The sequence below is a fragment of the Somniosus microcephalus genome, chromosome 6 (assembly GCF_052327205.1).
Source record: "Somniosus microcephalus isolate GS21.2 chromosome 6, FLI_Smic_1.0, whole genome shotgun sequence".
Taxonomy (NCBI): Eukaryota; Metazoa; Chordata; class Chondrichthyes; order Squaliformes; family Somniosidae; genus Somniosus; species Somniosus microcephalus.
Window position 1 is genome coordinate 134,382,582 of NC_140992.1, and position 23,872 is coordinate 134,406,453.

General features: G+C 45.2%; 1 protein-coding gene across 3 annotated transcripts in view; it reads right to left on the reverse strand.

The window, feature by feature from the left end:
* LOC147116085 (AMMECR1-like protein) overlaps nucleotides 1-23,872 on the reverse strand; it is an 85,128-nt gene that overhangs the window by 54,661 nt on the left and 6,595 nt on the right. The window contains exon 2 of one of the 3 annotated variants that reach the window (XM_085990797.1): nucleotides 19,017-19,141. The exons of the other annotated variants lie outside the window; for them this stretch is intronic. The gene's annotated coding sequence lies outside the window, so the exon portion shown is untranslated. The remainder of the gene's footprint in view (nucleotides 1-19,016; nucleotides 19,142-23,872) is intronic. 3 annotated transcript variants of the gene reach the window in all.

The window sequence follows — 23,872 nt, forward strand, 5'->3', positions numbered from 1 at the left end:
TCAGCTGTGACTGGCAGCTCATCAATGTACGAGAAATAGAACACTTCTTCCTTATTGGGTGTAACTTATGATGGGGATGGCAACCTCGACGTAGCATCAGCATTACTGTGATCAGCTGATCGTCTGTACTCAATGTCATACGAATACGCTGCCAAAATCAAAGCCCATCTCTGCATTCGGGCTGCAGCTAAGGTTGGAACTGAGGACTTTGGATGTCAGGGGCTTATGGTCAGTAACTATGGTAAACTTACGACCAAACAAGTACAGGGAACTCTCGTTTAAACGGCACCTAAATATCCGGAATTCTCCATTAACCGGCAAAATTCATACTCCGAAAACAACACCTCAATAACCGGAAATGTTGCCGAGTCTGAGTCTCCCGCGGTGGCCGAGTTAGTCACTAGGGGTAGTTCTCCAAACTGCCACTACTCGGCTTCTTGGCGCTGTTGGAAGTCCGAACACCTCAATAACAGGAGTCTGACACTCCCGCGGTGTAGGGGAGTATCCAATTACTGTATACTGCACATTTCTTGATTTTTTAAATTTTTGTTTGTTAAAAATAGCCTCAGTAGATAACCCTCTCCGTCATCCGGAATTTTTAATCAACCGGCACCATCCCGGTCCCGTCGGTGCCAGATACCAAAGAGTTTCCTGTATTTGTGAAACTTCTTGACCCCAAAAATCAATGACAAAGGTTCCCTTTCGATCTGCGCATAATGGCACTGAGTGCGTGAAGCAAAAGCAATTGCTCTCTCCTCCCCACTATCTAGTACGAGAGATCACTGCCCCAACTCCGTATGGAAAAGTGTCACACGCTAGCTTGATCGTGAACTAACATGGTACTCTCTACTAGCTGCTTTTACACTTTGAATGCTGTGTCGCATTCTTTTGACCACTTCCAAGGGACCAGTTTTCTCAACAGTTCATTAAGTGGATGTAACAATGTAGCCAAGTTTGGGAGGAACATTCCATAATAATTCAAAAGATCCAAAAATAATCGAAGTTCAGAGACATTCTTGGGAGTCGGTGCATTTCTGATTGCATCCAGCTTTCCCTTGGTTGGATGTAAACCATCTTTGCCTACTCTGTGCCCCTATCTTCTATGTTTCTAAGTACTCCACTGAGTTTTGAAACAACTCACACTTGTGAGCTGTCACTCATACTCCATGCTTCTCTAGCCATTTGAGCGCTTCATTCAACACCTCATCATGGATTTGCCTGTTTGGTGCTGAAATGAATACGTCATCCAAATAACACACTACCCCTTCAATCCCTTGCAAAATTTGGTTCATCACCCCTGGAATATGTCGGGGGCAGAAGACACTCCAAATGGTAGTCTTTTGAACTGATATAGGCCTAGGTGAGTATTTATAGTCAAGCATGACTTGGACTCTTCATCTAACTCAAGTTGTAGGTAGGCATTTGTTAGATGTAACTTCGAAAAGATCTGGCCACCAGTCAGCGTTGTGAACAAATCTTCCACATTTGGCAACGTATTGGGTAGATTACACACTAGAACCTGATTTACAGTTACCTTATAATCACCACACAACCTTACCTTACCATCGGACTTAGGTACAACAACAATGGTATAGCCCAATTACTCAGATCTACCTTAGAGATAATGTTCTCAGTTTCGAGTCTTGAGTTCTTGCTCAACTTTTTCCTCGAGTGCGTATGGTGCAGGACGTGGCTTGCAGTAAACTGGTCTTGCGTCCTTCTGCACTCTGACACTCACCTTCAAGTCTTGGAACGGACTGCCTGTTTCGCTGAACACCTTCGGATACTGCTTGATGATATCATCATTTGAGGCAAATTTCGCTTCCACACGAAAAATCTCATTCCAATCCAGTTTCAGTGATCCCAACCAATTTCTACCTATCAAGCTAGGCTTGTCTCCTGCCGCTACTATGAGGGGCAAGCTCTGACACTGATCCTTGTATTTCACTGGTATAGTGACACTTCCTACTACAGGGATTTGCTCTCCTGAGTAGCCTTGCAGCTCTACCTTCGATTTCTCTAGTGGATAATCACGCAACTTGTCGCGATATAGTGATTCCGGTACTACACTCACAGATGCACCAGTGTCGATTTCCATGGGTATCCTGGCTCCTGCGACATCTACTTGGATGACGATACCTCGTGAATCGCTGTTAGATACCTTCGTGCTCCTGATGACGTGAATCTCCAGAAACTCCTCATCCTGCTACTTCTCTTCAACGGTATGTAGTGTCTAGCGATTTCTACTTCTAGCATTGCCAGTCGGTTTACTATTCTGTCAGTCCGCCTTTTCAAGATGCCCAGTTTTCTTGCAGTAGAAACACTCTGCCTTCACATATGGACAGCTTTGAGCGATGTGTCGTCCCAGGCACCGATAGCACGACTTCAATGCACTGTTACCTTGGCCAGTTGCTGAGGCCTTGGAGCCCAACTGCCTTTTACTTTTAGCCTGCAGTCGATTCACCTCAGTTGTCCGACGACTGGAAATGGCGCAGAACTCTCGGGCGTACTGGTCAGCCATAGCCATCGACATAGATGACTGACAAGCTAAGTAAAGTCAAGTTAGGGGTTGTCAACAATTTATTTCTGATACGTTCATTTTTCAACCCACAAAGCGGTCACACAAACCTCAGTCCTGAAAGTTTCCAAAATGACAGTGAATAGATAGCTTTTTTAAAGCTACAATGTACTTACTGATGCCCTCGTCATTTAATTGATCACATGTTCCATAATGACAACTTTCAGCAATTTCCAAGGCTCAGGACTGTAGCGCTGTTCTAATTTGGTTAGGATCTGCTTCAGTGGCATGTCCTTCAGCTTGGTGGGAACAAGCAAATTTTTCAGGGTTTCATACACCTCAGGGCCTGCTACAGCCAAAAAAATAGCCCGTTTCATTTCTATAACTGCCCGGTTACGGTTTACATCATCGGGGACTTCGACGACACTATTCGCGGTGAAAAACACTTCTAGCCACTCCACATATGCTCTGAAAGTCTTTCAGTCATGATGGAACTCACCCAAGCGCCCTATTATTCCCGTAGGCGCAGCCATCTGGACTCTGGCAACATCGACAGTTCAGCCACGTGTGTTTGAAATTTACCTCGGATTTTTACGTTTTCTGTAAAATGAAGAACGTCTAACAGTCCCTCCATCGGTTGGCAGGATTATCCTCCAACAAAAATTTCAGCTAGGGAATCCACAATCGCATCCTCATCACCAATTCTGTGATATCTTGAGACACAGCATATATAACACACAACATGGCTTCTGGTAAGAACTGTACTGCACACGGCTTTATTATTATATATATCAATAGCCCACCAGGTGGCTCTATTACAATGTCCATTTCCAAGAGATATGTTTGTCAGAAGACAATGATACTGAGGGTTTCCAACAGCACAAACTGCAATATCTGGATTCACCGGAGTTGTCCACCCCTACTACTGTACCGAGGGTTTCCCAATGAGAGGCCCACCAACAAATTCTGTGGTGGCTTTAGGTTTTTCATTAAGATCTCAATAAATCAGTGTGATTCCAAGGGGGAGAAATTGGGTACTTTTGCCACTCTCGTTAGCGTCCCCAGGGGGCTCTAACGGGGCGCAAATGGCTTTGCGACCGGACACGGCGCTGACATCGACTCCTGCCATATTCGGCGGGAGTTTTGTGGCGGCGCTATGGCATTGCACCCTGATCGTGACGTCATCGTCATGCGCATTGCCCCAGACCCAAAATTGACTTTCGCCCCCAGCAGCAGCGCTGGTCGGAAACACCGACAGCTGCAGGAGGCGTGCATCGGGTGACTGGCCGCTTCGGGGGCTATAATTAAAGGCGAGTTGGCCAAGGCAAGTAAAAAAAACACTTAACTTTCCTGTTTGTGTTTTTTTCGCAGGTTCCTGCCCGCGATCGATCAGTCCGGCACTCCGCTTGAGTGCCGGGCTGATTGCGCTGAATCGCAGCTGCCTTGGTGGTCCAGGTAAGTAATGTTTCCATAGCAAAGCCTGCAGCAATGGCCCTTCCCTTTAAGGGAGGGAGGGAAGCTTTGAACGCGGCAGCACTGCACAGCCCAGTGTGCAGTGCTGCTGAAGTCTCTGCCCCAATATTCGGGATTAGCACTCCAAGAAGGAAGTGGAGTGCCTAATTTAGCGTTCCACCTCCCTCTTGGGGCGCTAAAACTGAATTTCGCCGTCACCGGCGCTAATTAGCGCCTGGGCGCAAAAATTTGTGCCCAGGCGATGTTAGCACCCCAAAATGGTCAATGCCGAATTTTTCCCCCTAGTATTTCCCACAAACACACAGGGATCGCTGGTATTTCCTAATGAGAAGTCAAATAGTCTTCTACATAGAATGTGATGGTAAGGAGTCTTTTTGGATGTCAGCTTGGTAGCACACTCACTTCTGAGTCAGAAGGTTATGGGGCAGCACGGTGGCATAGTGGTTAGCACTGTTGCCTCACAGCGCCAGGGACCCGGGTTCAAATCCGGCCTCGGGTGACTGTCTGTGTGGAGTTTGCACATTCTCCCCGTGTTTGCGTGGGTTTCCTCCGGGTGCTCTGGTTTCCTCCCACAGTCCAAAGATGTGCGGGTTAGGTTGATTGGCCATGATAAAAAAAAAACTGACCCTTAGTGTTAGGGGGGGATTAAATACGTGGGGTTACGGGGATAGGGCTTGGGTGGGATGGCTGTCGGTGTAGGGACCGGGTGCTAGGGTTTGGATGATCAGCCATGATCTCGTTGAATGGCGGAGCAGGCTTGAAGGGCCGAATGGCCTACTCCTGCTCCTATCTTCTATGTTTCTATGGTCTAAGGACTTCACCACATAAAATAAGCTGATACTCATGTGCAGTACTGAAGGGGTGTTGCATTGTCAGAATTGTCACCCTTTGAATAAGGTGTTAAACTGAAATCCTTTGCCTGTTCCTGTACTTCAGAGGGGTGTGAACAATCTCATTGCACAATTCAAACAGGGATTTCCTTCCCAGTGTCCTGGCCAACACTGAACATAGGAACAGGAGGAGGCCATTCAGCCCCTCGAGCCTGCTTTGCCATTCAATTAGGTCATGGGTGATCTGTACCTCAGCTCCATTTACCTGCCTTAGCTCCATATCCCTTGATACCTTTACACAACAAAAATCTATTGATGCATTGGTATTGTGTTGTACTAAATACTTTGAATACAACCCACTGTTTTTCTGCAGGTTTACCAGTTAACAGCTTAGCCTAGTTTAACGTGCTCAGCTTATGCCTCATTCCTCTCAACCAGCATCACCAACCAACCCCCACCATCTTGTTGTGGGCACAATGGCTGCAGCATTTGCCTAAGTAACAGTCACTGCACTGCAAAGTAATTGATTGTAAGTGAAGCACTGAGATGATTGGAAGAGATGCAATGTACTATGCAAATGCAAGTTTTTTTTTTGCTGATACCTCATCTCAGGTTTTCAAAGCGGGGTCTGTCAACACATGCTGATACATAGGACTTCCAGCGAGAGGTTAACAAACTCAATAAAGATGTCTAGAATTGTTCCAATGAGAAGTCACTTTTCACTGTGCTCCTTGGGATTTCTCAATAAACAGCCGATTATCTCACACTGTAGTGCTCAGGAAATCGGCTTAAATTGGGAGCACAGTCTGCGACTGCAACAGCTTGCCGATGAAAGGTCTTGCAGCACAGACTGTGAGGCCTGAAGCTTCCCAGTTTGCAGTCTTTCAGCATAGGCAGTGCGTGTACCGTTTCCTCAGGTGAAGTCTCTCAGCAGTGTTTGGGTTTCCCAATTTGTAGCCTATCAGCATAGAACGCAATGGCTAGTTACCCAATGAGGAAGTTTCTCAGGGTGCAGTCTATCGCCACACACTGTAGTCCTCAGGGCTAACAAAATGGTAGCACAGTATGGCTAGCGGGATTTTTATTCATTCCTTCTACATTCCTCCTTCATTCATTCATTTCTACATTACAACAGTGACTACGCTCCAAAAAAGTACTTCATTGGCTGTAAAGCACTTTGGGACGTCCGGTGGCCGTGAAAGGCGCTATATAAAATGCAAGCCTTTCCTTTTCTTTCTTGGGACGTGGGCATCGCTGGCATTTATTGCCCATCCCTAATTGCCCTGAGAAGATGGTGGCGGGCCCCCTGCCTGAAAGAAACACAGAAAAAAAGGAGCAGGAGTAGGTCATTCGGCCCTTCGAGCCTGCTCTGCCATTCAATATCATGGCTGATTCTCTATCTCAATACCATATTCCCGCTCTCTCCCCATACCCCTTGTGTCTAGATTAATCTTCCATTCCTGGAGACTCAAGACAATCCGGGGGCAGGCAGGGGGGAGATGGCAACCCTAGTTGTACCCACTAAAGCCTGAATATCCTTCACATAGTGTGGCACCCAATACTGCACACACTACTCTAACTGAGGTCTTACGATTTATAAAGGCTCATCATTACCTCTTGGCTTTTATATGCTACAGCGCAAGATAAAACCTAGAATTGCATTAGTGTTTTTTTTTTACAGCCTTATCAACCTGAGGTGCAGCTTTTATGTCCTGTGAACTTGTCCCCCAAATCCCTCTTCAGCACCAAGCCTACTTCCATTTACAGTATAATTACTGCTCCTATTTTTTTAAATCAAAATGCATCACCTCACACCGACATTGAATTCCATCTGCCACTTTTTAGCCCATTACTCCATCTTACCAGATCCCTTTGATCTTACGGAATTAAGAACAACTCCATTTTGGTATCACCTGCAAGTTTCAACACCACTCCCTCCAGGCCTCTGGGCTAGAATCAGCCTGCTTTGCATACTCTGATTGGAGCCGATTGTGTTGGCCAGCGTATGTTCTTGCTTCAAAAACTGTATCTACTGCGGCAGGAGTGCTAGGTAAATTTTATGCTGTTGTGAATTAAATTAAAATTCATAGCAGGTCAGTCACGTGGCCATGGCAGCACATTATTAATCACGTTACTCTGCCTTTCAACTTACAAACCTGGCAGAATTTTTAGTTACACACTTCACCAAACTGCAGCACCCCTTCAATAAGATCTGTTGAACATTATTTTTCTATAGCTAGAAATCACTATGTACATCTTTGCCACCTCCCCCATTTCTCAAAACCAGAGCAAAGTCATCAACGGCACAGAAAGTTCTTACAGACAAGACACAGCTGCGACAGGCTGGCACAGTGGGTCAAGAATCGTACTTTCACCCCTGCCAGCTGCATTTCAAGCCAGCCAGGTCGAGGACACGAGCATTACCTCTCCAAGGGTCCTGACTCTGGTGTATGTGCCTTTAAGAGCCCCCTGTGTACTGTAATGCCGGTAATGGCCACTCGGGCTATATAAGCCTGTATAGTGTCTTGTATCTGTTAGTTCACCTCCAGACTTTGTTCAGTAAACACCTGTGAAACCAACTCCTGCATTCCGTGTCTCCATTAACACACGGATACAACAGTGGTGACGAATTGGAAACGGACTTACCTGCAATTCGGCAGCACCTCAAGGAGATCGATTCCTCAGACGAAAGTCGAAGAAAAACAAGAAAGAAAAAAAAAAACTGTGGTTTCACCAGCTAGCCGAGCTGGTGGCAGGTACTGCAATAATCCTTCCTGGGCGGCGGGCTGGGGCTCCATCGGCTGGCTCTGCAGCGGGGCCGAGCAGCGAAGGCGGAGGCAAACAGAGACAGAGGGGGGGAGCACTCGGGAGACGGCCGGCGCTGCAAAGCAGGTCGGCGTTCGGACCAAGCAGAGGGAGGGAAAAGTCCCAGAGAGTCCGGTGGGAACAAGTCTCCACCTATTGAAAATACCTATGTAAATAAAAATCGCAGAGAACAGCGTTGTCAGCAGCGGCAGCGGCGGGAAAGCGCAGGAAACGCCATTTTTTTTCTGCGGGGAAGGAAAGCGCGGGAGGCGCCATTTTTTTTCAGGATGCCTAAGGCTGGCAATATTAATGCTTTCGATAGCGATATAGAGGATTGGACCACATATGTGGAAAGAGTGGAGGTATATTGCACAGCAAATGAAATAGAGGATGATAAAAAGGCATCAGTACTTCTAAATCTAATGGGCGCAAGGACATACGGGCTGTTACGAAACTTAATCATTCCAGCCAAACCGAAGGACAAGAATTTTAAGGAGATTGTTGATACCCTACAGGAGCACTTAAACCCAACACCGCTGCTGATAGCGGAACGATTCAAATTCTTCAAGAGGAATCAGGAATCAAGAATGAAAGTAACGCTGATTACCTCACCGAATTAAGGAAGCTGTCAAAGCACTGCCAATTCGGGGTAGGACTGGCAGATTCTCTTCGAGACAACTTTGTCTGCGGTCTCCTAAGTGAAGTAACACAGAAAAGGCTACCTTCTGAGAAAGATTTGACACTGGACAAGGCTTTCAGTGTGGCTGTATCATACGAAGCAGCCGCAAGAGGAGCTGCAGAGATACAGCAAAAGCCACAGGACTTCGGCACCCATGAAATGACACGGGGTTTCGAGAGATGTTATCGCTGCGGCAGATCCACCCATGACCAGAGGGACTGCTGGTTCAAGGACAAAGCATACAGGCAATGCGGAAAGATTGGACACATTGCACGTGTATGCCGATCTGGAAACAAAAAATCCACGGACAGGAAAAAAATCAATAAGGAAAAGTACAGAAAGGTACAAATGATGACGGACAGTAGCTCCGAAGACCAGAAGAGCGATAGCGACTCCGGAAACAAGAGACTAAGCTGTCACAAATTACATAATGTAATTGCCAAAGATGATTACCAGGCCATTTGGGTTACCCTCACGATAGCGGGGTCCCCAGTTAAAATGGAGCTAGGTACAGGATCAGCTCTGACCGTCATAAGTCGACGGGATTACGAGTGGCTATTTCCGCATATACCTTTGAAAGACACATCCATTATCTTGAAAACATATACGGGGCAGAAAGTATACCCCAAGGGAAAATAAGGGTGCCTGTTGTATACAACGGCAAGGAAATACAGAAGTTGTATTTATATGTTCTGCAAGATGGTGGTCCACCGCTGTTGGGACGTGAATGGATCAGGAAGATACGTTTAGACTGGCACTCCATTCAGGCACTGACGGTGACCAGTAAGAAAAAAAATGATGACGACGTCATACCTGAACGATTAAAAGACATCTTGGCCAACGCCAAGGAAGTGTTTCAAAAGGAACTAGGAACCTTGAAAGGCGTCACCGCCTCAATAAAAGTGGAAGATGCGGCAATTCCCAAGTTTTTTAAGGCAAGGCCGGTGCCATACGCAATTCGTCCAACAGTCGAGGCAGAGCTGGAGAATTTGGAAAAGGCAGGCGTATTATCCAAGATAGATTGGAGCGAGTGGGCAACACCCATCATCCCAGTCATGAAGAAAACGTTGAATAATGATAAATCTGAAGAACAGAGAAAAATTCGCATCTCTGGGGACTTCAAGGTGACTGTAAACCCGGTCCTTCACACGGTACAGTATCCTCTTCCGAGGATAGAAGATATTTTCGCCTCACTATCCAGAGGGTAACGTTTCACCAAAATTGACTTGGCACAGGCATATCTACAGATGGCGGTTGAAGAGGCCTCTAAAAAGTATCTCACGATAAATACACACAAAGGCCTGTACCAGTACAATCAACTGGTTTTCGGAGGAGCATCAGCTCCAGCTATCTGGCAAAGAGCTATGGAGCAAGTCCTCCAAGGGATTCCGGGGACTCAATGCTACCTAGACGACATCCTTGTAACAGGAGAAAACGACAACGAGCACCTTGCCAATTTGGAGCAGGTGCTCACTAGGCTGAGAGAACGGGGCCTACGAGCAAATCGCCCCAAGTGCGAATTTTTCCAGAAACAAATATCATATTGTGGCCACATAATTAACGAGGAAGGGTTGCATAAGTCACCTGAAAAAATTGAAGCGGTCATAAAAGCCCCAGCACCTGAAAATGTCTCACAATTAAGGTCATTCCTGGGATTGATAAATTACTATCATAAATTTTTACCGAACTTGTCGACGGTTCTGCACCCTCTTAATGAACTGCTACAAACGGGAGTAATTTGGAAATGGAGCAAAGACTGTAAACGTCCCTTCCATAAATGCAAAGGCTTGATCACGTCCAAGGAAGTTTTGGCTCATTACAACCCATCACTGCCAATCAGACTGGCGTGCGATGCATCCCCTTACGGCGTAGGAGCGGTATTATCGCATAGATTCCCTGATGGCTCGGAGCGGCCGATAGCTTTTGCGTCACACTCATTGAACTCAGCTGAGCGTAACTATGCCCAGATCGACAGGGAAGCACTCAGCCTGGTATGGGGAGTGAAGAAATTCAACCATTACCTACACGGACAAAAATTTACCTTGTTGACTGACCATCAACCCCTCGTCTCCATATTCAACCCTAAAAAGGGTGTTCCCATTATGACAGCGCAAAGGCTACAGAGGTGGTCCCTTTTCCTAGGGGCACACCAATATGACATACAATACAAAGGATCAAAACAGCATGGGAATGCTGACGGTTTATCGCGCCTACCGTTGCCAACGGTAGAAGAGGCACCTACAGTGGACCTAGTGGAGATGTTCCACTCAACCATAGTGAAATGTCTACCAGTAACAAATTCTGCCATTGAAAAGGAAACGAGAAATGACCCGACTCTCTCTCTCTCTCTCTCTCTCTCTCTCGAGTCTACGATTTAACGGTGAAGGGATGGCCAGCACATGGCGAACCACTGTTGCCAGCATTCTCGCAAAGAAGAGAACAGCTGTCAGTGTGCCGAGGAACCTTGATGTGTGGATCCAGAGTGGTGATTCCACCCAAACTCCAGGATAAAGTGCTAAAGGAGCTTCACGAGGGGCATCTGGGTGGAGTGAAAATGAAGAACCTAGCCAGAGCGTTTGTGTGGTGGCCAGGTATCGATGGAGACATCGAAGAAATGACCAAGAGCTGCCTAGGATGCCAGAAGGTCCAAAACGCCCCACCACAAGCCCCTCTACATCCATGGGAGTGGCCCTCATCTCCATGGCAAAGGGTACACATCGACTTTGCTGGTCCATTTATGGACTCAATGTTCTTAATCGCGGTTGATGCACACTCCAAGTGGCCGGAGGTAATAAAGATGTCCTCCACCACCACGGAAAAAACCATCACAGTATTAAGGACCATATTTGCCAGGAATGGGCTGCCTGAACAGATCTGTTCTGATAATGGACCGCAATTTGTGTCCGAAGAATTCAGGAAGTTCTTAAAAAACAATGGGGTTAAGCACTACACGTCCGCCCCATACCATCCCGCCACCAATGGATTGGCTGAAAGGTTTGTCCAGACCTTCAAGAAGGCCATAAAGGCCATGGGTAATGAAGACATAAATCTACAGCATAAGGTAGATAACTTCTTGTTTGCATACAGGAATGCAACACATGCGGTTACAAACCAAACTCCCGCCATGATGTTCTTCAATAGAAGCCTAAGATGCCGGCTGGATTTGATCAAGCCAAACATCAGAAGGGACGTGGAGAACCGGCAATTTCAAGGCATGAATGAAAGGCCAACTAGAACCTTCCAGATAGGTCAACAAGTTTTGGCCCGGGACTACCGTACCGAGAAATGGCAGCCTGGAACTATTTGCACACGACTAGGACCGCTGATGTATACCGTGGACATTGGAGAAAGCATAATAAAGCGCCATGCTGACCAGATCATAGAGTCATCCGAAAAGGGACAACCTACACCACAACTCTATACGCCTAATGATGAAGCAGAGATACCCATAGTATCTACCTCCGATCCGGTGATACTGGAACCAGATGAACCCGACACTGGCATTCAAGCCGAATCGACCTTGCCAAAAGAACCTACTACACCACCAGAAACTACTGCACCACCGAGGCGTTATCCGGACCGAGTCAGGAAGCCTCCAGAGAGACTGACTTATAATTGATTAACTGCAGCAAATGTGTAGATTATTGTTCTTGTAACATGTTAATTAATGATTACTTAAAATGTTATGTACTGGTTGTCTAAAAGGGGAGGAATTGTGGTGTATGTGCCTTTAAGAGCCCCCTGTGTACTGTAATGCCGGTAATGGCCACTCGGGCTATATAAGCCTGTATAGTGTCTTGTATCTGTTAGTTCACCTCCAGACTTTGTTCAGTAAACACCTGTGAAACCAACTCCTGCATTCCGTGTCTCCATTAACACACGGATACAACACTGACCAATGTTCCCTTTTTTTGGGGGGGGTGCGGCCCCATGTGCGGTTTTTCCTATTTAAAAGCCGGTGAGCTGGCTGCGCGGGAGCTGCAGAGCGTTGCGTGGACACGCAGCTGAAAGAGATCAGTGCCTAAATTTCAGTCAGGAACGATCTCTATTCTTGCAGACATTCATTCTACAAAACACTGCCATCCTTTACTAATAAGTGATCTCATTTAAAGACAACTGTAGAGCTAAGAGTCTCAGTGGGGTAGAGGAACAAAGGGATCTCAGGGTACAAATACACAAATCACTACAAGTAGCGATGCAGGTTAGGAAGACCATAAAAATAGCAAACCAAGCACTGGGGTTCATTTCTAGAGGGATAGAATTGAAAAGCAGGGAAGTCATGTTAAACTTGTATTGAACCTTGGTTACACCACACGGAGTACTGCGCACAATTCTGGTCTCCATATTATAAAAAGGATATAGAGGCACTGGAGAAGGTGCAAAAAAGATTCACAAGGATGATACCAGAACTGAGAGGTTATAAGCTGGGGCTCTTTACTCTAGAAAAGAGAAGTCTGAGGGGTGACCTGATACGGTAGACGTAGAGATGTTTCCACTTGTGGGGAGTCCAAAACTAGAGGCCATAAATGCAAGACATTAACTAATAAATCCAATAATGAATTCAGGAGAAACTTCTTTACTCAGAGTGATGAGAATGTGGAACTCGCTACCACATGGTGTAGTTGAGGCAAACAGCATAGATGCATTTAAGGGGAAGCTAGATAAGCACGAGGGAGAAAGGAATAGAAGAATATGCTGATGAGATGAAGAGGGGTGGGAGGAGGCTCGTGTTGAGCGTAAACTCCGGCATAGACCAGTTGGGCCGAGTGGCCTGTTTCTGTGCTGTAGACTTGATGTAGCTAATCTTTGAGGGTGGTGAATTTTTCCTGCATTATCTGACAGGAGATGGTGCAAGGTCCCTAGAAGTTCCATGGTCCTCCATCTTAAGCACACAAAACACAAGAAAAAAAGTGAAAGCAGGTACAGGAAGAGCAGTTGTTGGTTTGTTACACAGGACTCCAATAGCAGACTTTCATACAGTTCTCAGGGAGTGACCGTTATAAAACATCCGTTGGCATCCAAATAGAAAGCACCAAGAGCCCAGTGCTCAACAGTCACACAACTGAGCTCCTCCCGATCCAAAGTGGGTCGATCTGGGTTTGGGTTCACATCTCCCCCGATCCAGAGTGGGTCGATCCAGGTTTGGGTTCACATCTCCCCTGATTCGGAGTCCAGCACAGGTTGGAGTAGCGGGGAAGGAAGTGACTGGTGCGAAGCTCTACTTTTCTCCTGGGTTGCTAGCACCAGTGCCCAGGAGACTTATCTTCCAATCTGAGAAACTCCCATACAATCCAGGAGGGTTGGCAACTCTATATCCAGAGACCTGTAACTCAATTAATTTGACCTTATACACTCAACTTTTCTAATGCTGTTGCCAAATGTAAATATAGTGTAAATATGTTGTGTAAATCAAACTTGATCGTTTTTCAAATTTGGCAGGGTGGGGGGGGGGGGGGGAAAAGAGTTGAGGAGAAGGCAACGGTTTAACGAAGAAATCTGCTTGGTACCCTAGACTGTTCATTTAGAAAGAAGAATGAGCAGGTCCAATCCACAAATGGCAGACCTTACTTATGTAGAGGACAGATTTTTCCTAGTCATTTCACTTAGCAGTTGGAGAACTTACAGGCTGCACTTTTGAACAGTTCTGAACAGGAATTTGCTCATGGCTAGCTGGCCTTTTTTTTTTTTTAATTCATTCCTGGGATGTGGGTGTCGCTGGCAAGGCCAGTATTTATTGCCCATCCCTAATTGCCCTCGAGAAGGTGGTGGTGAGCCGCCTTCTTGAACCGCTGCAGTCCGTGTGGTGAAGGTACTCCCACAGTGCAGTTAGGGAGGGAGTTCCAGGATTTTGACCCAGCGACATCAACAACTTGTATTTATATAGCGCCTTTAACGTACTAAAATGTCCCAAGGCGCTGTACAGGACTATTTTAAGACAAAAAAAATGACAGTCACACAAGGACTGGTGACCAAAAGCTTGGTCAAAGAGGTAGGTTTTAAGGAGCGTCTTAAAGGAGGACAGAGAGGTAGCGAGGCGGAGAGGTTAAGGCAGGGAATTCCAGAGCTTAGGGCCTAGGCAACAAAAAACAATGAAGGATCGGGGATATATTTCCAAGTCAGGATGGTGCTTGAGGTGGTGGATGGGGTGTCAATCAAGCGGGCTGCTTTGTCCTGGATGGTGTTGAGTTTCTTGAGTGTTGTTGGAGCTGCACTCATCCAGGTAAGTGGAGAGTATCCCTTCACACTCCGGACTTCTGCCTTGTAGATGGTGGAAAAGCTTTGTGGAGTCAGGAGGTGAGTCACTCATCGCAGAATAGCCAGCCTCTGACCTGTTCTTGTAATCACAGTATTTATGTGGCTGGTCCAGTTAAGTTTCTGGTTAATGATGACCCCCAGGATACTGATGGTGGGGGATTCGGCGATGGTCAAGGGGTGGTGGTTAGACTCTCTCTTGTTGGAGATGCCAACTGTACTACACTTCTGGCCATGTTACGGCAGCGGGTCCAGCTAGCAGGAAATTCCAGGCTATTTTTTGAATGGCAGGGAGCCTAGGGCAGACATGTGAAGCCAGGGTGGAAGGAACCGGGAAGGGTTCAGCTTTCACACCAGCAGCTCTTGTATGAGACATCTACAGGCATGAAGGAGTAAAGTGTCCGATGCTTGTCCCAGGTAGCAGTTCTCGGGAGATCAATCTTCCATTCCAGGTTGGCAACCCTAGATATAGTCAGATAAAAACTGACTGTAAAAGCTTTTATAGATATGTGAAGAGAAAAAGATTGGTGAAGTCAAGCGTAGGTCCCTTGCAGTCAGAATCGGGGGAATTGATAATGGGGAACAAAGAAATGGCAGACCAACTAAATACATATTTTGGTTCTGTCTTCACAAAGGAGGACACAAATAACCTCCCAGACATGCCGGGGAACATAGGGTCTGATGAAAGGGTGGAACTGAAAGAAATCAGTATTTGTAGGGAAATGGTGTTAGGAAAATTGATGGGACTGAAGGCCGATAAATCCCCAGGGCCTGATAATCTACATCCGAGGGTACTTAAGGAAGTGGCCCTAGAAATAGCAGAAGCATTGCTGGTCATCTTCCAGAACTCGATAGACTCTGGAACGGTACCCATGGATTGGCGGGTAGCTAATGTTACCCTACTATTCAAAAAAGGTGGTAGAGAAAAGGCGGGGAATTATAGATGGGTAAGCTTGACATCGGTAGTGGGGAAAATGCTAGAGTCCATTATAAAAGATGTAATAGCAGAGCACTTGGAAAGCAGTGACTGATCGGACAAAGTCAACATGGGTTTACAAAAGGTAAATCATGCTTGACTAATCTACTGGAATTTTTTGAGCATGTAACTGGTAAAATAGATAAGGGAGAACCAGTGGATGTGGTGTATTTGGACTTTCAGAAGGCTTTCGATAAGGTCCCGCATAAGAGATTAGCGTGCAAAATTAAGGCACATGGGATTGGGGGCAAGGTATTGACTTGGATAGAGAACTGGTTGGCGGACAGAAAGCAAAGAGTTGGAATAAACGGGTCGTTTTCCGAGTGGCAGGCAGTGACTAGTGGGGTACCGCAAGGATCGGTCCTAGGACCCCAGCTGTTCACAATATATATTAATGATCTGGACCAGGGAATTGGATGTAATATCTCTAAATTTGCAGATGACACAAAGCTGGGGGGGGGGGGGGGAGGGTATGCTGTGAGGAGGATGTCGTGAAACTCCAGCACGATTTGGACAGGTTGGGTGATTGGGCAGAAACATGGCAAATGCACTATAATGTGGATAAATGTGAGGTTATCCACTTTGGTGGCAAAAACAGGAAGGCAGATTATTTGAATGGTAATAGATTGGAAGAAGGGGAAGTGCAAAGAGACCTGGGTGTTCTTGTACACCAGTCGCTGAAGGTAAGCATGCAGGTGCAGCAGGCGGTTAAGAAGGCAAATGGTATGTTGGCCTTTGTAGCAAGAGGGTTTGAGTACAAGAACAAGGATGTCTTGCTGCAGTTGTACAGGGCCTTGGTGAGACCACACCTTGTGTATTGTGTGCAGTTTTGGTCGCCTTACCTGAGGAAGGATGTTCTTGCCATGGAAGGAGTGCAGCGAAGATTCACCAGGATGATACCTGGGATGGCAGGAATGACGTATGAGGAGAGATTGTGTCGATTTGGCTTATACTCACTGGAGTTTAGAAGATTGAGAGGGGAGCTCATCGAAACCTATAAAATTCTGTCAGGCCTGGACAGACTAGATGCAGGAAGGATGTTTCTGATGGCCGGGGAGTCCAGAACCAGGGGTCATAGTCTAAGGATAAGGGGTAAGCCATTTAGGACTGAAATGAGGAGGAATTTCTTCACCCAGAGAGTGGTGAACCTGTGGAATTCTCTGCCACAGAGGGCAGTGGAGGCCAGTTCATTAAGTATATTCAAGAAAGAGTTGGATATATTTCTTAAGGCTAAAGGGATCAAGGGATATGGGGAGAAGGCAGGGACCGGGTACTGAATTTGGATGATCAGCCATGATCGCATTGAATGGCGGAGCAGGCTCGAAGGGCCGAATGGCCTACTCCTGCTCCTATCTTCTATGTATCTATGTACAGGCAGCCCTCCAGCGCAACACCCAAGTGGCCACACTTCAGATGTGCACCTAGACGGTGAGTGTCAGCTGGCTATTCAGCCATGGAAAGCATCACAGCAGAACCCAATCTTTTTCTTACGCAACATCCAAACATGCATTTTCCAGCAAGGGCAACTGGCTATGAAGATGGAACCCATAGTGATTTTTCTCCTCTTCATTGTAGTCCCCCCTGCCGCTGAGCTGACTCAACATAGATTGTGAAATCGAACGTGGAATCTTCTAGGCACCAGGAATGCCATCACGCACTAAGCCGGAGGAGCAATGTCCAATCCAGTTCTGAAGTGTTTCTATTCTGATGTTTTTTTTGGATACTTGTTAACATAAAAGATTGATTTGCATTTCGCAAGCATTTAACAGCCAATGACTTACTTTTCAAGTGCTGTCATTACTGTTTCGTAGGAATACACAGCAGCCAATTTAAGCACAGAATGATCCAAGAAACAGGAAATGAGATTAAAGACCAGTTAGTCTGTTTTTGGTGTTGGTTGAGGGAGGAATGCTGTCCAAGACTCTGGGAAAAGCCCCCGCTCTTCAAAGTGTCCTAGGATCTGTTACGGCCACCTAAACTGGCACATGGGGCCTAAATTTAATGTGTCATCTGAAAAAACAGCACCACTACCATGGAGAATTCGAGCAGTTCACACCTTTTGCCCTTTTGATGCATAGATGAAAGGGGAATTTCTGTTGAGGGGAAGTTTCCAGTACAAAGTGTTTATAACTGTTATAGGCTATAGTTACACTATCTATATATATAAATCGGTACTTCTGTCTGTCTGTCCTTCTGTCTGTCTGTCTGTCCTCACGTGTGCGTCTGTCCGGCTATGCGCTCGAAAGTTACAGAGCGTACCTACGCGCGCGTTACCTCCGAAGAAAGCTTACGCTTCCGGGACGCTGGTAAGCGTATTTACTTTTCGGTCGGACGAAAATTGTTCGCGCCTTATGCAAAAAACCTTCAAAATTAAACTCATTATCTGCTAGCATTGATTGACTGACGTCAAGGTTCGACCAATCCTGTGCCGTCACGATTGACCAATCCTACAGTACAGTCCCGATGGTTGGCCAATCGGTGTGTGTGTGGGCGGGACTAATCGTTTTCATCTCGGGGATCTGGCAGCCATTGTTTCAGTGCTGCCATGACTTCAGCTTCCAGCTCAAACTACTTTGAAAGTTAGTATCTCTTTTAAAAATAACATAAGATTTACCAAAAACGTTTTATAAGTACTTTCACTTTCATCTTTCAAGGTATTAAGTGTGTGTGTGGGCGGGACTAATCGTTTTCATCTCAGGGATCTGCCAGCCATTCTTTCACTGCTTGCAGCTCAAACTACTCTCCTTATCCAGCTTTGAAAAAGTTAGTTTCTCTTTTAAAAATAACAAGATTTACCAAAAACGTTTTATAAGTACTTTCACTTTCATCTTTCAAGGTATTAAAAAGGTAGAAATGTTGCCCGGCAGCACATTCACAAAGGGACACAGACAGGGCCCTAAAGCCTGGGACTCGATTTAAAATGTTGCCCGGCACCAGATTCACAAAGGGACACAGACAGGGCCCCAAAGCCTGGCACTCGATTTAAACCGCCCGCCCCAAAACAGCCCTGGCAAAGCCAGGCTCCCCCAGCTAGTTTAAGTTATAAATCAGAGCTCATGGATCAGGGTAAATTCACCGACCTGCGTGTTACTAACAATACAGAACAGAAGGACACAGGTTCAAACCCCAGTGCTGAGTAAACAATAATTGAAATGCTACAATTGGCCACAGTGTCCCTAAGCTTGGAGGGGAGGGAAACGGGCTGGAATCCATCTGATCACTAGCCAGCAACTCATGCTAGAAACTGTACATGACACGAGGTCAGTTGAGGGCAGGAGAAGACTCGGTTCTGAACTCCTCAATGGTCAAATGACCTTCTGCCACTGACTGTCTGGATTCAAAATGAACAATGGTCAGTTGGGCAAGGCACCAGAAGGAGGAGAAGATAAAACAGAAAAAATATATTCAAAAGTTATAAATAACTATACTAAACCAAACAGCACTCGATACACATGCAGCCACCTCTGTATTACTGATGTGTACCTGCTCTGGAAGTTTGGAACCAAATAATTTATACAGAGTTGATTGGGTTATTGAAATTCCAGGGAGAATTCAGTCAGCTCCACTTCCATTCCTGGCTAGGATCAAATTCTCCCAACTTGTGAAGCCTGAAAGACAGGGATAGAAACAGAACCTGTAATAAAACAACAGAGCCACACTGCTTTTATAGATATGTGAAGAGAAAAAGATTGGTGAAGTCAAGCGTAGGTCCCTTACAGTCAGAATCAGGGGAATTTATAATGGGAAACAAAGAAATGGCAGACCAACTAAATTCATACTTTGGTTCTGTCTTCACAAAGGAGGACACAAATAACCTCCCAGCGATGCCGGGGAACATAGGGCCTGATGAAAGGGTGGAACTGAAAGAAATCAGTATTTGTAGGGAAATGGTGTTAGGAAAATTGATGGGACTAAAGGCCAATAAATCCCCAGGGCCTGATAATCTACATCCCAGGGTACTTAAGGAAGTGGCCCTGGAAATAGTAGATGCATTGCTGGTCATCTTCCAGAACTCGATAGACTCTGGAACAGTACCCATGGATTGGAGGGTAGCTAATGTTACCCCACTATTCAAAAAAGGTGGTCGAGAAAAAGCAGGGAATTATAGACCGGTAAGCCGGACATCGGTAGTGGGGAAAATGCTAGAATCTATTATAAAAGATGTAATAGCAGAGCACTTGGTAAGCAGTGACTGGATCGGACAAAGTCAACATGGATTTACAAAAGGTAAATCATGCTTGACTAATCTACTGGAATTTTTTGACGATGTAACTGGTAAAATAGATAAGGGAGAACCAGTGGATGTGGTGTATTTGGACTTTCAGAAGGCTTTCGATAAGGTCCCACATAAGAGATTAGCATGCAAAATTAAGGCACATGGGATTGGGGGCAAGGTATTGACTTGGATAGAGAACTGGTTGGCGGACAGAAAGCAAAGAGTTGGAATAAACGGGTCGTTTTCCGAGTGGCAGGCAGTGACTAGTGGGGTACCGCAAGGATCGGTCCTAGGACCCCAGCTGTTCACAGTATATATTAATGATCTGGACGAGGGAATTGGATGTAATATCTCCAAATTTGCAGACGACACAAAGCTGGGTGGGAGGGTAAGCTGTGAGGAGGATGTCGTGAAACTCCAGTACGATTTGGACAGATTGGGTGATTGGGCAGAAACATGGCAAATGCACTATAATGTGGATAAATGTGAGGTTATCCACTTTGGTGGCAAAAACAGGAAGGCAGATTATTTGAATGGCAATAGATTGGGAGAAGGGGAAGTGCAGAGAGACCTGGGTGTTCTTGTGCACCAGTCGCTGAAGGTAAGCATGCAGGTGCAGCAGGCGGTTAAGGCGGCAAATGGTATGTTGGCCTTCGTAGCAAGAGGGTTCGAGTACAGGAACAAGGATGTCTTGCTACAGTTTTACAGGGCCTTGGTGAGACCGCACCTTGAGTACTGTGTGCAGTTTTGGTCGCCTTACCTGAGGAAGGACATTCTTGCCATGGAGGGAGTGCAGCGAAGATTCACCAGGCTGATACCTGGGATGGCAGGAATGACGTATGAGGAGAGATTGTGTCGATTGGGCTTATACTCACTGGAGTTTAGAAGATTGAGAGGGGATCTCATCGAAACCTATAAAATTCTGTCAGGCCTGGACAGACTAGATGCAGGAAGGATGTTTATGATGGCCGGGGAGTCCAGAACCAGGGGTCATAGTCTAAGGATAAGGGGTAAGCCATTTAGGACTGAAATGAGGAGGAATTTCTTCACCCAGAGTGGTGAACCTGTGGAATTCTCTGCCACAGAGGGCGGTGGAGGCCAGTTCATTAAATATATTCAAAAAAGAGTTGGATATATTTCTTAAGGCTAAAGGGATCAAGGGATATGGGGAGAAGGCAGGGACAGGGTACTGAATTTGGATGATCAGCCATGATCTCATTGAATGGCGGAGCCTACTCCTGCTCCTATCTTCTATGTTTCTATGTTTCTATGTTTCTATGTTTCAGAAACAGTTCCAGTGTTAAATCCAAGTATAACATCTACCAGATCTGCTCCGAACTGCTACTAACAATCCCGCAGATTTTAAGTGTTGCCACTAGGGTCTCTGTAAAGCATAATGGTGGGCATGTGAAGTTCCTCACTATGTCCACTCAAACTATGGAAAAACACCCAACAGTACAGTTAGTTTAAAACCTTTGTCCTTCCAAACTGTGTCTGAAGATCACATTCTGAGCTGTATAACACTGAGGTAAAGTGCTGGTGGGTACAAGCCTGTCACTGGTGATAGCAGCGGCAAAAGTAATTGGAGGTGTTGGGAGTAGCACAACGTGAACGCAAACTGGCTTCAGAGAGAGTTTCCAATAATGCATTGATACCAATACTCTAAATAAGCCTAGTGACGATGATAAGCTGGAGTAAGTTGCAATATCTGTCAGAAAGATCTACATCTCCTGTACTGATCACCAGTTATTATTGCAGAAGTACGAAATGTACAGCCGCCCTTCTTTCTCAAGACGCTCACAGTATTAATTTCAAAATAGATTTACATTATCTCTGGATCCAAACTTCAATTAAATCTGCCAGTGAAGCACACACTAAGCATTTACCCTCACTGCTTCAGTAACTGTGGATGCCATCTGCATAGACGTCCAAACAGTATCCATGTATGCTGCCTCCAGCTAAATTGCTACATCATACTCCTCATTCTTTGGACAGTTGGAGACTGAGGTAACCAAGAACAATAATGGGACTGTGTGGAGACTAATAGGAACTCACAGGGACGCCGAAGCTATACAGAGACTGACAGATGAGAGGCCTGTGCAGGAAGCAAAAGGGCCATCCAGAGCAGACGAGACTGTGTAGAGACCAACAATATGCAGAGGTGGCAACACTGTGCAACTTGCAGGAAAACACAAAGGTGGCAAGATTGTGCTGGGCAGTTTCCCAATAGCAGTGTAACAAAGGCACAACTCAGTTAACCAAACCCATACAGAGCAGTGGGATCCCAAGTTCGATTACCAATTAAGTGGATACCAATTAAGTTATAAAACGTCAGCTGAGGTTGCCACAGGAGCACCACAATTATGAGTAAATATTAGGAATAGGAAAAGAGAGCATAGGAAAGAATAAAGTAAGGGAGGAAATTCATGGCAAGGGAATAAATAGAGTTATAGAACAGAAGTCTAAAAAGATGGTTAAACATAAAGTGTGAAGAAATCCTATTAAAAATGAGTTAAACTGTCTGTACAGCAATGCACACAGTGTCCGTAATAAAACAGGAGAGCTGGAGGCAATCACACGTCGCAAGGAACCAGACAGTGGGATTACTGAGACATGGCTACAGAAAAATCAGGACTGGGAATTAAACATTGCAGGGTATAACATATTTAGAAAAAGATAGGGAGGGAAAAAGGGGAGGTGGAGTAGCTGTACTTATTAGGGATTACATAATGGCAGTAGAAAAAAGTGACGCAGATATCAGCAAGACAAAAATAGAATCCATATGGATAGAGATAAAAAATAATAAAAGATCAATCACACTAATAGGCGTAGTCTACAGACCACCTAATAGTGGAAGGGAGGTGAAGGAAGAAATATGCAGACAAATTAGGGAAATTAGTAAAAAAACATGGAATAATAATCATGGGGGATTTCAACTACCCCAATATTAATTGGACAGAAGAGGTAGGTAAAGGGGATAAGGGAATGGAGTTCCTACAATGTGTACAGAACTCCTTTCTAATCCAATATGTAAAATGCCCAACAAGGAAGGATTCGCTATTGGATCTAGTTATGGGGAATGAACCAGATCAGGTAAGAGAAGTAAAGGTAGGGGAACATATAGGCAATAGTGACAATATAATACGCTTTAAGACGATAATTGAGAAGGACAAAAGTATGACGAAAACCAGGTTAATAGATTGGAGAAAAGCTGATTGAGGGACTGATAACAGAACTTGGGGGAAAAAAGGACAATATTGGCAAACAACAATGTAGAACAACAATGGGAAACATTTAAAACGGTGTTAAACAGAGTGCAGGAAAAATATATTCCGCTAAAATGAAAGAACAAACTAAATAATGAGACTCCATGGATGAATAAAGCCATAAAGGAATAATTGAGGGTGAGGGAAGAAGCATACATTAAGTACATAGACAGCAATGGAGTGCATGATAAAAAAGAATTCGAAAAGATTAGAAGAGAAGTCAAAAAAACAATTAGGGAGGCAAAGAGGAACTATGAAATTAAATTACCAAGGAACATAAAACAAAATAGTAAAATATTTTATAGGCACATCAATAAAAAGGAAGGTTGGGATGGGAAAAGGGCCATTAAGGAATGGACAGGACAATACCACAGGTAACGATAGAGAGATGGCAGAAATATTAAATAATTATTTTGCTTCAGTATTTACCAGGGAGATAGAACAGGTGGACATGACATTGGATGATGAGATTAGTAATGGGATAAGTGCATTTAAAATAAAATAGGGGATATATTAGAAAGATTAATCAAACTCAAAGACGATAAAATCCCTGGTCCAGATGGATTGCATCCACGCATTTATAAAGAATCTAGGGAAGAGATAGCAGAGGCATTACTATATATTTAATAATTTGTTAGAAAAAGGTATAGTGCCAGAGGACCGGTGGATAGCTAATGTAAAACTGATATTTAAGAAGGGGGGATAGAACATGTCCGGGGAATTATAGACCAGTCAGCTTAACATCGGTGGTAGGAAAAATAAAGGCATTCCTACTAAAGGAGAAATTAGAACATCTAGAAACCAAAATTATAATAATGAATAGTCAACATGGATTTCAAAAGGGAAAGTCTTGCTTG